Source organism: Bubalus kerabau, chromosome 2 (genome assembly GCF_029407905.1).
Source record: "Bubalus kerabau isolate K-KA32 ecotype Philippines breed swamp buffalo chromosome 2, PCC_UOA_SB_1v2, whole genome shotgun sequence".
Lineage (NCBI taxonomy): Eukaryota > Metazoa > Chordata > Mammalia > Artiodactyla > Bovidae > Bubalus > Bubalus kerabau.
The window spans coordinates 39,927,514-39,941,040 of NC_073625.1; the positions used below are offsets into that span (position 1 = coordinate 39,927,514).

Consider the following 13,527-nt stretch of genomic DNA (forward strand, 5'->3'; position numbering starts at 1 on the left):
TCACCCCTTCTGCCAAGTAGAACACAGTTCAAAGAGGCCCCAGGAGAGGGCTCTCACAGAAGCTGGCCATATTGACACCTTAATCTTAGACATCCAGCCTTCAGAACTCTGAGAAATACATTTCTGTTATTGATAAGCCACTCAATTTATGGCATTTTGTTGTTGTTGTTATTCAGTCATTCAGTCATGTCCTGTGACTCCATGGACTGCAGCACACCAGGCTTCCCTGTCCTTCACTATTTATTGGAATTTGCTCAAACTCATGTTGAATCATTGATGCCATCTAACCAGCTCATTCTCTGTTGTCCCCTTCTCCTCCTGCCTTCAATCTTTCCCAGCATCAGGGTCTTTTCCAATGAGTCGGCTCTTTGCATTAGGTGGCCAAAGTATTGGAGTTTCAGCATCAGTCCTTCCAATGAATATTCAGGATTTATTTCCTTTAGGATTGATTGTTTTGATCTCCTTGCAGTCCAAGGGACTCTCAAGAGTCTTCTCCAACACCACAGTTCAAAAACATCAATTCTTTGGCACTCAGCCTTCTTTGTGGTCCAGCTTTCACATCCATACAGGACTACTGGAAAAACCATAGCTTTGACTGTACAGTGCCATAAATACACCAGTACTCCTCACTTTCTCACCAGTAGTTGGGGCCTCGTTTGTATTTGCAGCGCCTTGGCTTCCCTGAGATGCTGAACCATTGCCAGATGACTGTGCTCTGGGTGGGACTGCCTGCCGCCCTGACCAAGGAGTCTGACTTATCACCAGGCACCACCCTTCCCTGGTCTCTAAGATCCACAGTGTTTCACTGGCCCCAGCATGCACTTGCTCTATCCTCCATTACTAACTTGAAGCAAGTTCTTGCCTACTGTGAGCCAAGGTGTGGGACCTTCCCTCAACCTTCTATCCAACACATGTTGTCAGAACATTATTTGTAGCAAACACTGATTTTCACCATCAATCAAAGCTTGGAAGTCACTGCATGAGGAGCATGAGGCCCCCTAGGTGATGATTCCTGGACCAGATCTGTCCATGAACATTTTCAGATCTTGAGGCTCTGAAAAATAAGTTTTTATTTTCCATTCATGAAATAGTGTTATAGTGCATTGTCATAGTGTTTCTAATGGCAAACTTTTTGTAAGACCAACTATAAAGTATATACATGAAATTTGCATTTGAAAGCATTAAATGCAAAATGCATTGAGGTTTCAAGATGTTGCTCCCAGCATTGAACCTTCTGGCTAACACGGGAAAAAAGAAATTTGTAGAGTTAAGTTCGGAATAGGTTTGGATATTAGAGAAAATTTTAGACCATCTGGACAATGGGATGGGGGGGCATGAACTATTTTGGGTAGGTAAAAGATATGCAAAATCAGAACACAAGCAGTCGTTGTGAGAATCAGTTGATGACAGGAAGGAAAGGCTGCCTGCCCTTACGGATGGCTACTGTCATAACTGGGCACTTTTCTGTGTTGGGAGGAAGTTCAGTCTGTGAAGAACATTGACAGAACAGCCGAAGGGTTCTCCTGCTGATTCTCTGTGTGTTGAATTGAATATCCTGATTTTTGTTCCATTAAAATTTTCAACTTAACCACAACACGAACAAACAGAAGAAAGGTTTCCGTGATCCTAGTATTCCTTTCAGTAAATAACTCCGTCTTGTGTACTTCAGAAGGAAAGCCCTAAGTTCTTTTAGAGTTTAGAGAATTCAGCTAGGATAATGGTTGGGTGAATGTGTGCTCAGTTGTATCTGACTCTTTGTGACCCTCTGGACTGTAGCCCGCCAGGCTCCTCTGTCCATGGGATTTCCCAGGCAAGAATACTGGTGTGGGTTGCCATTTCCTACGCCAGGGGATATTTCCAACTCAGGGATCAAACCCAAGTCTCCAGCATCCCCTACATTGCCAGGTGGATTCTTTACCACTGTGCCACCTGAGAATCGGATGAGAGCTGGCAGCAGTGAACCGATAGGCATCATTAACAAGTTATGAGACTCTGGACAAGTTACTTTCTTGTCTCTGCAACATCAAATCTCAGAGTGTCCCATTAGAACCAGGCTGTGAGGCTTGTCATGACTGTTAAATGAATTAAAATCTGTTAAATTTTTAGGGCAGTACTTGGCCCATAGAAAACACCAGTGAATGTTAGAAATGAGTATTTCAGGCTTCTGAGAAACAGCTGTTTGTTCCCTTGTTAGCTAGCAACTGTATTAGATCATTAAACTCCCAAAGTCTCAGATTTCCCCCATGTAAACTGGCAATAATAATAATTACTCTGCAAGATAACAGGAACCCATAAATGTTGATAAAATAGTATAAATGGGAAGATTCACAATTGGTTTATAGGTATCTCCACTATAGATGTGGAGATGGAGAGTTGGACCAGCTTCTCCTACTAGGAACTACTGTTAAACAAGTATTTTGTAGATGATGGAAACCTCTAGTTATGAAAGCAATAAACAGCCACTGTAGAAAATTGGAAAATACAAGGAAGCACAGGTAAAGGTTAGACATGGCTTGTTAATCTCAAATCTGAGATATATGCTCTTAATATTGCAACATATGTCCTCTATCATGTCTATAGTCTGTACATCAAGCAAGAAGAAGGGGAGAGAGCTGTAGACCTGGAAGTCAGAGGATGTGGGGTAGGGATGGTTAACTGATCCCAGTGTTCATTCTCCCCCTCTTAGTTTTTTTTTTTTTTTTTTCTTTAATGAATGTTTTGCTATATTCTCAACTCCCTCCTTTTTATTTTTTAACTGAATTAATTAATTTATTTTTATTTGGCCATGAGACACTGCATGTGAAATCTTAGCTCCCAGACCAGGGATCAAACCCACACCCCCTGCTTCGGAAGTGCAGAGTCTTAACCACTGGACTTCCAGGGAAGTCTCCTCTCCTTCTGACGTTTAGTGAAAGGATTCCTCTGTAGAGTGACAAATTGTCTCAGGTTTTCCTGGTCTGAAGGGCATCTCGGGAGGTGGGAATTTCAGGGTTCCTGTAACGGAGAAAGCACCCTACCTGAGGCATGCCTGGGGACCAGGCTTCCTGTCTAGTGGGTCACGTGCAGAAGTGATGGGGGAAAATTCCTGGTCACGTCCTTTAAAAAGGATATCTGTCCCTTGTTTTCTTTCTCTGTTCCCAAATCCTGGAAGGTGGTCGAGGGGTTTGGGAACCTGCTTCTCCCAAAAGCATCACTAGATAGTTTCAGTGAGAACAGAGGAAGAAGGCACTTGACGCTCTGGACAATTAAAATACAGGCGTAAACCAAGATAGCAAACCAGAGACACTAGAAGAGAAGAGATGGCCACGCCCACCAAGCCACGGTGGACCACGCCCACCAAGCCACGGTGGACCACGCCTACCAAGCCACGGTGGACCACGCCCACCAAGCCACGGTGGACCACGCCCACCACCGCCGGGTGCGTTGATGCTGAGGTCACATGACCTTGACAGACTGGAGGCTCCAGCCTGCTGGGTGAGCAACCACAGTAGGCAGATGGTACCTGCTTTCACCTTCTTTTCCTGGATGAAGGGAAATGCGAGGTCCACTGTCCCTCTTGGAGTTCTTAAATCCTTATTTTATAAAGGGGAAAGAGGTGGCTCTTTGTGGAGCCTCACCTGCCCGTTACACAACGGTTTCTTCTTTATTTCTTTTGTCTGTGCTGTTTTTTAGTCACTAAGTGGTGTCAGATTGTTTGCGACTCTATGGACTGTAGCCCGATAGGCTCCTCTGTCCGTGGAATTTTCCAGGTGAGAATACTGGAGTGAGTTGCCATTTCCTTCTCCAGAGGATTTACCTGATCCGACACAGGGATCAAACCCAGGTCTCCTGCATTTCAGGTGGTCTTCTGCACTGCAGGCTGGTTCTTTACTGAATGAGCCACAGGATTTGTTTATTTATTTATTTGGTTGTGTCAGATCTTTAGTTGCAGTTTGTGGGATCTAGTTCCCTGACCAGGGATCAAACCTGGGCCCCCTGCATTGGGAGTGTAGAGTCTTAGCCACTGGACCACCAGGGAAGTCCCAATACCTTTCTCACCTCTGCACTTGTATCTGCCTTTGACCTCCTTGCGTGTCTAAGCCGCCAGCCCGGCAGAGGCTGGAGCTCTGTGAGCCTGGGTGAGCCACTCTCACAGCAGCTGCCCTGAAGAGGCACCCTGCGTCCCAGGCTGCGAGTGAGCCACTTGCCTGCACCATCCACTGACCTTTGTGTGACATGGAGAACAGAAATACGCTTTGTTGTTTTCCAGCAACAGTGCTGAGGGCCTCTTTGTTATAGAGGCTGAGTCTATACCCTGAGGGTTGGACTTGCTCTGTGCAACCAGTGTTCCATGACCTGGAGGAGAGCTATGAGAGCTTGTTTTGAGAGCCAAGTGGAAAGGAGCTCATTGGGGTGGAGTGAATTTCTCTTGTAGGTCATGAAAGAATACCCAAAAGCCCCTTCATGGGATGCCTAGTAACTTCACAATGCTTAGAAATCTTCCATACTCAAAATAGCACATAAATGGCTTTACGACATTCCTTTCAATGATGGTTCTTCTTACCTCCTGGTTTCCCAAGGGGGTAAGTGCCCTTATTAGTTTCTGAGGAGAAAAATGTACTTCCAGGGTATTACCTTACTATGAGAGCTGCCTTTTTTCTTTATAATTGAAGAAGTCACAGCAGGTACCCAAAAGATTAAAGTTTGTGTAGGAAGGAATTAGTGGTTTTTGAAAAAAAATATTTCAAAAGTGTTGTGCTCTTGTGCAGTGCTACTGAAGGAACATTCTGTGCCAACTCCTCGGCAGAGATCTCGTAAGGAGTAATAACTCCTCTACGGAGTTGTTCCTTGAAGACATAAAGTCCAGCAGCCTCTCTGCATGGGGTCTGAGGGGCCCTCGTTTTGGGGTATTTGCTGGTTGGAATGTTGTGGTTATTTGCATCATAATTAATTTTTTTTTTTTCATAGAAGAACATACCTGAGTGTCTTGGAAAGAAATTAGTGAGAATCTACCAGTTTCTTTGATAATTGAATTTAAGTACTTTAGGGCCAGTTTTGCTGTGAATAGGAAAGCTCATCCCCCATTCATTAAAATGGTTGGGGGTTGGTGTACTGGGTGTGGCAGGGAAATAGATGCTTCTCTGGTGGCTCAGACAGCAAAGAATCTGCCTGCACTCCAGGAGACCCAGGTTCGAATCTGGGTCGGGAAGATCCCCTGGAGGAGGGCATGGCAACCCACTCCAGTACTCTTGCCTGGAGAATCCCATGGGCAGAGGAGCCTGGTGGGCTGAGTCCAGGGGGTCGCAAAGAGTCGGACAGACTGGGCGACGAGCACACTTTGACATGATGTGTGACCCACCACTAATAAAACACTAAGCTGTAGAACTCCTTGATGAAGCCATCCCTGTGGGGTTAGCGCTCTTAGTTAAGAGAAGACTGATATTGCAAGCAGTGGTGATGTTAACAGTGTAGAAAGACTGATTTCTTTCAATATTTTCAACCCCATTCGCAATGCTTAGTTTTGTGTCCTCCTGACCGGGCGAAGCTGGTAAAACATTATTCCTGGAAGTGTCTGTGAGGATGTTTCCAGAAGAGATCAGCATTTGAACCAGCAGATGGAGTAAAGAAGATCACCCTTCCCCATGTGGGTGGGCTTCATCCGATCCCCTGAGGGCCTGACCAGAACAAAATGGCGGAGGAGGGGCCAACTCACTCTCTGCCTGAGTGGAGACGTCCTTCTCCTTCCCTAGCACATGGGTGCTCCTGGGCCTTGGGCTTTCAGACTCAGACCAGGACTTGTGCCATTAGCTTCCTGATCCTCAGAGCTTTGAACTGAACTCCAACACCAACTATCTGGGTTCTCCAGCTTGCAGGTGGCAGGCATGGGGCTTCCTTTGTTTCTGTGGGTAGGGAAGACATTTATTTTATTTTTGGCCACCCCATTTGGTATGTGGGATCTTAATTCCCTGACCAGGGATTGAATCTGAGCCCCCTGCATTGCAAGGTAGAGTGTTAACCACTGGATCAGAGAAGTCCCAGACCGTGGGACTTCTCAGGGTCCATAATTGCATGAGTGAATTTCTGTAATCAATCTCCTTTTCTGGGGATCTGCATCTATCCTGTTGGTTTTATTTCTCTGGAGAACCCTGACTAATACACTGTTCATTGATGACTTAAAGCAGATGTTTCAAATCAAGTCAAACAGCCGCTCAACACAATACAAATCAGGCCTGAAGAAATGTTCCTAGTTCTGTGAAGTAGACAGAGATGAACATGGCAGAGCCTCTGTCTGGGTGAGCTTGCCGTCTGCTGAGAAATGATTTCAGTGGAAACATAGCTGTCACCAGAGAAGGTTATGGAGAAGGCCTTGCGGGACGTAGCAAACTTACACTCAGATGTCTCTCCAGGCAGCAAAGGCCAAAGACCATTCTTGGGAGAATGAGAAAGTATTCACTAGGAGTAGCTGTTGCTAGTAGATATTTTTCATGCAGGGTGGGATAAAAATAGTTTTCGGTTACTGTCCATGGATAGTTCATGTGAGCTTGGGAGGAAGACTGCATTCTGAGAAGATGAATCCTGGAGAAGTGGCCTATTAAGCGGGGTATTTATCAAAGTGTTTTATGGGGGCAGTGGTTCATTATTTTCTCTGTTCTCTGTACTCCAGGGAGCATTAGCTTTCTGAATAGGTTGTTTTGAAAGCACCGCCTGTGACAGGCCTGAGTCTTTATGGATTGCCTCCAGTGATTCTGGATGTCGCAGGTTTTCAGTTGAGAAATAAAGCCACCGGTCCCCTCATATCCGATTCATAGGATTCCAGGCTGAGGCTGAAGCTCTGCATATCAGGAGCACCGAAATGCTCGGAGCCGTTTCTTTACGGAGGCCACTTCGAAAGCTGTCTGTTGACTTAACAGTTACTTGCGGCAGCAGGCACTTGACAAGTGGTAAGCGTTTTCTCTGCCTGACATTCGAGCCCTCGGAGGGAGAGGAGTATATGGTATATGGAGAGAAATGTAAAAGTTGTCTTGTAGAAGACAGAGGGAAATGGGGAAGGCCATATTGATTGCTTCCTCTAACTTTCTCTCCTCTTAGAGAATGTTTCACAGGCCATTAAACTTAGCAAGCTTTAGGTGACGGATGGAAAAATGAATGGGGGTCAGTAGGTGTGCGTTTCATCTTTTGAATCATGCTTTGCTTTATAATGCAAAAGGGATTTCAATTAATCTACCGTTTCATCAAGAAAGCAACTTGGTTGTCCTCGATGTATTGCTGTCACTAACTGCTGTGATAGGCAAATTGGAGACCTTGCCCTAAGCTACTCTGCGATGCTTTGATTCTCAAGAATAAAATAGATATGTCCTCAAAACAGTAGCTGTTGCTTCATGTCCACATACAAATGCAGGCACACATTAACACACAGACTTTTGTAGGTGACACATACATCATACAAGGAGAATGTGGTAACATTGTTGGTTTGGGGAAATCAGGATTGTACCTATAAAAGTGATTTCTTTGGAGGGAACTTTTAAGATGAAGGAGAAGGCAATGGTACCCCACTTCAGTACTCTTGCCTGAAAAATCCCATGGACGGAGGAGCCTGGTAGGCTGCAGTCCATGAGGTTGCTACGAGTCGGACACGACTGAGCGACTTTACATACTTTACTTTAGGATGAAGGGAAAAAAAAGAATCTTACTACCCGAGTGCTTGCTTTGAATGGGAGAGAATTTTTAAAAACCAATTCCTTATTATTTATTTATTTTTTTTGTTTGGATACTTAAAAAAATTTATTTATTTATGGCTGTGTGGGTCTTCGCTGCTGTGCATGGGCTTTCTCTAGCTGCTGCGAGCCCGGGTTGCTCTCTAGGTGTGGTGCTTGGCTATCCTTGCAGTGCCTTATCTCGCGTCATATCACAGGCTCTAGGGTGTGCAGCCTCAGTAGTCGTGGCATCGGTCTCAGCTTCCCTGTGGCCTGTGGAATCCTCCTGGACCAGAGGCGGAACCATGTCCCCTGCACTAGCAGACAGATCCGGATCCACTGGACCACCAGGGGAGTCCCCGATTTCTTCTTTAAAAAGTTTTTCGTTTTCCTGGTGTGGTATATTTGGAGAGATGGGAGACTGACTTCTTTTATTTAACAGAAAGCCTTAATAAAACTTTAGGGGGAATTCCTTTATTTGTTTATTTTTTATGAGACGTGATGGTTGACAGAGATTACCTTGAAGTTTCTTTGCTGAATTCCTGGTTCCTGCTTACATTTGTTCATCTGGCTGGCTTCCCCACTGTAGAAATGGAAACCCATCTTTCTGGGTGCATAGGTCACAAAACCATGGTGTTGTCAGCTTTTCTTTTCCTTCCAAATGCCTTGTGCAATATGGCAGCTAATTCTACCAGCCTCACCTCAATGCGACCGCACCTCACCACTCCATCCTTTATCTCCTCTGCACTCCACCTGCCATGAACCCCCATCATCTCTCTCCTGGATAACAAACTTCCACCTAACCTCCTTTTTCTCCCTTTTTCCCCCTTTTTCTCCCTTCTCCCCCAGGTCATCTCATTTTCTGCTTAAAAGGTTTTTATATCTCTCAATCTTACCCAGAGTCAAAGCCAAACTTCTTACCACGTCCTGCAGGGCCTTATAAGGTCTGTCTACCTCTTAATCTTCTGACCTCACCTCCAACTCCTCTCCCCACATTTCCCCAGCCACACTGGAGTCTCTGCTGTTCCTTTAAGAACCCAGGCAGTTTCCACCCCAGGGCCTTTGCACCGGCCACTCTTGTCACCTGGCCCATTCTTTTCCTTGGTATCCACTTGGCTCCCTCTCTCACTTCCTTCACATTATTGTTCAGTGCTACCTTTTCAGGGAGGCCTTCCATGACTTGAATACAATCTACTTAAAGTTACACTTTAAGTAGTTACACTACCTATCATCTTCCATTCTTCCTTACTCCTTTATTTTCTTCCACCTCACTTTTCACCACCTGACACACTGTATGCTTTCTTATTTGTTGTCTGCATTGCAAGCTCCAAAAAGACAGGCAGTTTTGTCTGCTTATTGCTGTACACTCAGTGTCTACAATAGTTCCTGGCCCATAGTAGACAGTCAAACAATACTTGTTAAAGAAATACATAGTAAAGTAACTCTCCTCATTCACTCTCATCAAGAGGCTCTTTAGTTCCTCTTCTCCTTCTGCTATTAGAGTGGTAGCATCTGCTTTGGCCACCTGATGCAAAGAGCAGCTCATTGGCAAAAACCCTGGGAAAGATTGAGGGCAGGAGGAGTAGGGGGTACAACAGAAGATGAGATGGTTGGATGACATCCCCAGTTCAGTGGGTATAAGTTTGAGCAAACTCTGAGAGATAGTGAAGGACAGGGAAGTCTGGTGTGCTACTGTCCATGGGGTTGCAAAGAGTTGGACACGACTTAGCAACTGAACAGCAACAGCAATAAAGTAACTAGGATTTGGGAGGCACTGTAGTGCAGCTTCTATGAGGGGAAGATTTTGGGGTACCCTGGAAGATAATTCTTAATGGAGATGGAGAAGGAGAGGGAATCTATCAGAATGTGATGATCACAGCCAAGAATCCAGCTTTTTGTGTTTGGTCTTCTTGGCAATAGACCTCAGCCTCATTGTCCACTTTAAATGGTGAAAGAGTAACAATCCTCTGGCTAATATTTCAAAACTGTGCCCTTGTGTGTGTGCGTATCTATCTGTAACTCATATATCCTCACTCTTAGAGCTGGATAGATTTAAGCTGAATTTCTCTCCAGTCTTAGAGCTTTAATTACCAGGTGATAATCTAGCTTTCAGATGGAAGCATTGGGATGAGTTAAGATGCCTGTATGTTTTTTCCTTATCAGTATTCGTTTTTGAAGAAAATGCAATTTATGTGAAGGATATATGTGCAGAGTGTTGCCTATCTTAGGGACAGGCATGAGATTACCAAATGACTAACTGACTCTCTGAGCTGCTTAAAGAATTTTAAAGCAAGCTGCCTGAATGTCAGTAAGTGTCTCTTTTTCAGAAACCTGGAAGTATCTTTCTGTACTTCAAAAGAAAAACAAAGATCTCATAGTATTTTCCGCCTTTAATGAATGAAAAAGACACTGGCATAAAAGAGAAAATGAAGACATTGGAAGGGAAAGATAAATGACAACACTGTATATGATATAAGCCCCACACTTACCATCTTTGAGGACTCTTCTGTGATTTACAGAAGATCTGGGAGAATTTAGAAGAGTTTTTATCGGAAAGAAAAAAACAATGTGCCAGATGGTCAATGAGAAATTCTTTCCTTCCGATAAAGTTTTATAATTACACTTGTAGCTTACTTATATGTCCTTAATATTTTGATATGGCAGAGCATGCATGATTATCTGAAAGTAGTCAATCAAGATTGTGGATTATGCTTTTGGGGTACATTAGTGAATTACAACATTTTCATGCAGTTTTGAAATATTGAATGGTATTCCTCAATGATTGAGTTTTTGGAAAAGCACTTATTTCAGTGGAAATAGTTTTGCATCTTTTTGTTTGGATCAATCATTGTGATTGGCCTGTCATGACAGCAGTGATTGACACGGCATTCAGAATTATGATAAAAAAGTCAGGATCTGGAGACGTATGTGGTTCAAAATGTAAAGGAGTTCTTAGTACTCTTTATGGATTTTTAAAATAAAGTTTTAAAAATTGATTGAGAAATTTCAAGTAAGCATAAAAAGAGGGTGTGAGATTTTTGGTGATGGTTTAGTCACTAAGTCATGTCTGATTCTTGTGACCCCATGGCCCTCTGTCCATGGGATTCTCCATGGAGAATCCAAGAATACCAGAGTGGATTGCCATTTCCTTCTCCAGGGGGTCTTCCCAACCCAGGAATCAAACCTGGGTCTCCTGCATTGCAGGCAGACTCTTTACTGACTGAGCCACCAGGGAAGCTCATTTATCTCAAAAAAGAAAAAAAAGTTAATGTTTTAAAAACCTTGCATGTTTTGAACACAAATTCGGCAAACTTTATTGGTGAAAGGAATTGCTGGTTCCTTTTAGCTAGAAAGGAAGTATAGACAAAACAATAGTAATGGTCCAGGTACAGTTTTTTTTTTCCACTTGTCTCCTGCTGCATAGCAAGTATCTCCAAATTTAGTGACATCAAACCACATTTTGGAGGCTTATGGATTCTGTGAGTTCTGATCCAGATGGGGCATTGTAGAGATGACTCGTTTCTGCTTCAGAGTACCCAGGAATTGGCTGAATTGTCAGTTGATGGGCTGAGGTGACCTGACAACTGGCTTGGACTTCCTCGCAGCATGGCAGCCTTCAGACTGTTGAGTCCTTACAGGGCTCTAAGCACAAGCGTTCCTGTGAATGTGGTGAAAGTTTTAGTACCCTATGACCCAGACTCAGGAGTGAGGTCACTCGCTGCCACTCCGTCTTATTCTTTCACGTGAAATTTGTTACCTCTATGTGGGCTCCTGGGAGGATGGTGAGTGTATTTTTGCATGTGAAGAAATTTAAATACTTTATTGCCATGCTTCTGCATGTTGCACATCATCTGGGGCTGAGATGGGGTGAGGTGCTGGCAGCAGAGTCAAGGCTGCAGAACCTAAAATGTTTGCTACTGGTCCTTTCCAGGAAAGCTGTGCCACCCCTGGTCTGGAAGAGGACAGAGGGGACAGGCCAGGACAGTTTTCCTGCAGAGAGGACCTTGAGCTGAGACCTGGATGATGACAAAGCACTGACTCTGGGAGGCGGGGTATGGACCTTTCTGGGAAGAGGCAACAACTCTGAGGTGGGATGAGGGCAGCCTGGGGGGCAAGACGGAGGTTCGTATCTGGACATGGAAAACAAGGGCCAGGACAGGTGTTCCTGTTGTTTCTAGTGCCAGGTGTCTGCCTGGTGGCCTGGCAGAGCCTACGGCCCTCTCCCCAGACTAGTACTACTAAGTTCATGAAATAAAAGACATAGAATTCTGAAGGAGATGGATTATAATGAAATGCAGTTATCAAAATATTATCAAACAAATTTGCATTATAATAATATGTGTGTTTCTTTATTAATGCATTCATTAACCGGATTTGGAAGTTGGTCTCATAACTACTGTAATTTTAAAATAGATCTGAGGGATGGAATGGGGAGGGAGGAGGGAGGAGGGTTCAGGATGGGGAACACATGTAAACCTGTGGCGGATTCATTTTGATATTTGGCAAATCTAATACAGTTATGTAAAGTTTAAAAATAAAATAAAATTTAAAAAAAAAAAAAAAAAAAAAAAAAAAAAAAATAAAATAGATCTGAGAGTAAACATTATTTCAAGCTGTCAGCAACAACTGTCATATTGTATCAAAATACCTGTGATTTTTATTTGTGACTCACTCCTGGGTACTGCTGAAACTACTTGCTTTGCTTGCTGTATTAATAACTGAAGATGCATTAATAAGGGCGTTCCAGAGAAACAGAACCAATAGGAGATTCTGTCTGTCTATAAATGAGAAGTCAGTTTACACAATTATGGAGGCTGGGAATTCCCATGCTCTGTTGTCTGAAAGCTGGAGACCCAAGGCTGCTGATGGTGGAGATCCCAGTCCAAGGGTGGAAGACCCAGCTGAACAGTGAGCCACAGAAAGAGAGAGAGCAGATTTTCCCTTCTGTCACCTTTTTGTTCTATTCAGGCTCTCAGAGATTGCATGGGGCTCACTCACATTGGGGTGGGTGGTCTTCTCCATCTACTGATTCAATGTTAATGAATAAGGTTTAAATAACATTTAACTCAGAAATAATAAATAATAAAAACTCAGAAGCAATATTTATGCAGACATTGGGACACCTGTGGTCCAGTCAAATTTGATACGTAAAATGAACCATCACAGAAGGAAGGGCTAAATCAAGCTGAGGTAGGGAAACCTGAGAGAGATGAACTTGTCCCTTTCTGAGCTCAGGGAACCATGGCCCCAAGTCAAGACCTGTTGATGCAGAAGCATGTTTTCATCTAAACACAGTGGAGCTAAATGTGAGGCTCAAGCAGCAGGACTGACTTGGGCTTTAAAAATGTTCTCTCTAGCTGCTCTGGGGAGGGCAGATCACAGGGAGCTAGAAAGCAGGCAGACCTGTCATTGTTCAGCGGTTTTCATTCCATAGCTTGTTTGCCTTTGCTGTTGCATTTGGTGTGTCCAGAGCAGGAGGGGTGAAGATTAAACAGAATAAACTGGAAATTCAGGGTATTGCAGCCAGTATTTCCAGCATGGTCCTTTCCAGAAGTCATTTTAAGGGAGAAGGAATGCTCACTTAATTCCTCTGGGAATTCAAGGGATTGAATTAGATAGATTTGCAGGCTAATGGAAACTAGTCTATGCCCCAACCAGTAACGCTGAAGAAGCTGAACGGTTCTATGAAGACCTACAAGACCTTTTAGAAGTAACACCCAAAAAAGATGTCCTTTTCATTATAGGGGACTGGAATGCAGAAGTAGGAAGTCAAGAAACACCTGGAGGAACAGGCAAATTTGGCCTTGGAATATGGAATAAAGCAGGGCAAAGACTAATAGAGTTTTGCCAAGGA

At 43.9% G+C, this 13,527-nt stretch overlaps 1 long non-coding RNA gene and 1 other non-coding gene across 2 annotated transcripts in view; one reads left to right on the plus strand and one right to left on the minus strand.

Moving 5' to 3' along the window:
* Positions 1 to 12,064, plus strand: part of LOC129644681 (uncharacterized) — a 53,578-nt gene extending 41,514 nt beyond the window's left edge. The window contains exon 3 of the long non-coding RNA XR_008710926.1: positions 11,605 to 12,064. This is a non-coding gene — a long non-coding RNA (uncharacterized LOC129644681). The remainder of the gene's footprint in view (positions 1 to 11,604) is intronic.
* TRNAG-CCC (transfer RNA glycine (anticodon CCC)) lies at positions 3,946 to 4,018 on the minus strand. The gene has a single exon. It is a non-coding gene; the product is annotated as a tRNA-Gly (tRNA).
* Positions 12,065 to 13,527: the final 1,463 nt, after the last annotated feature.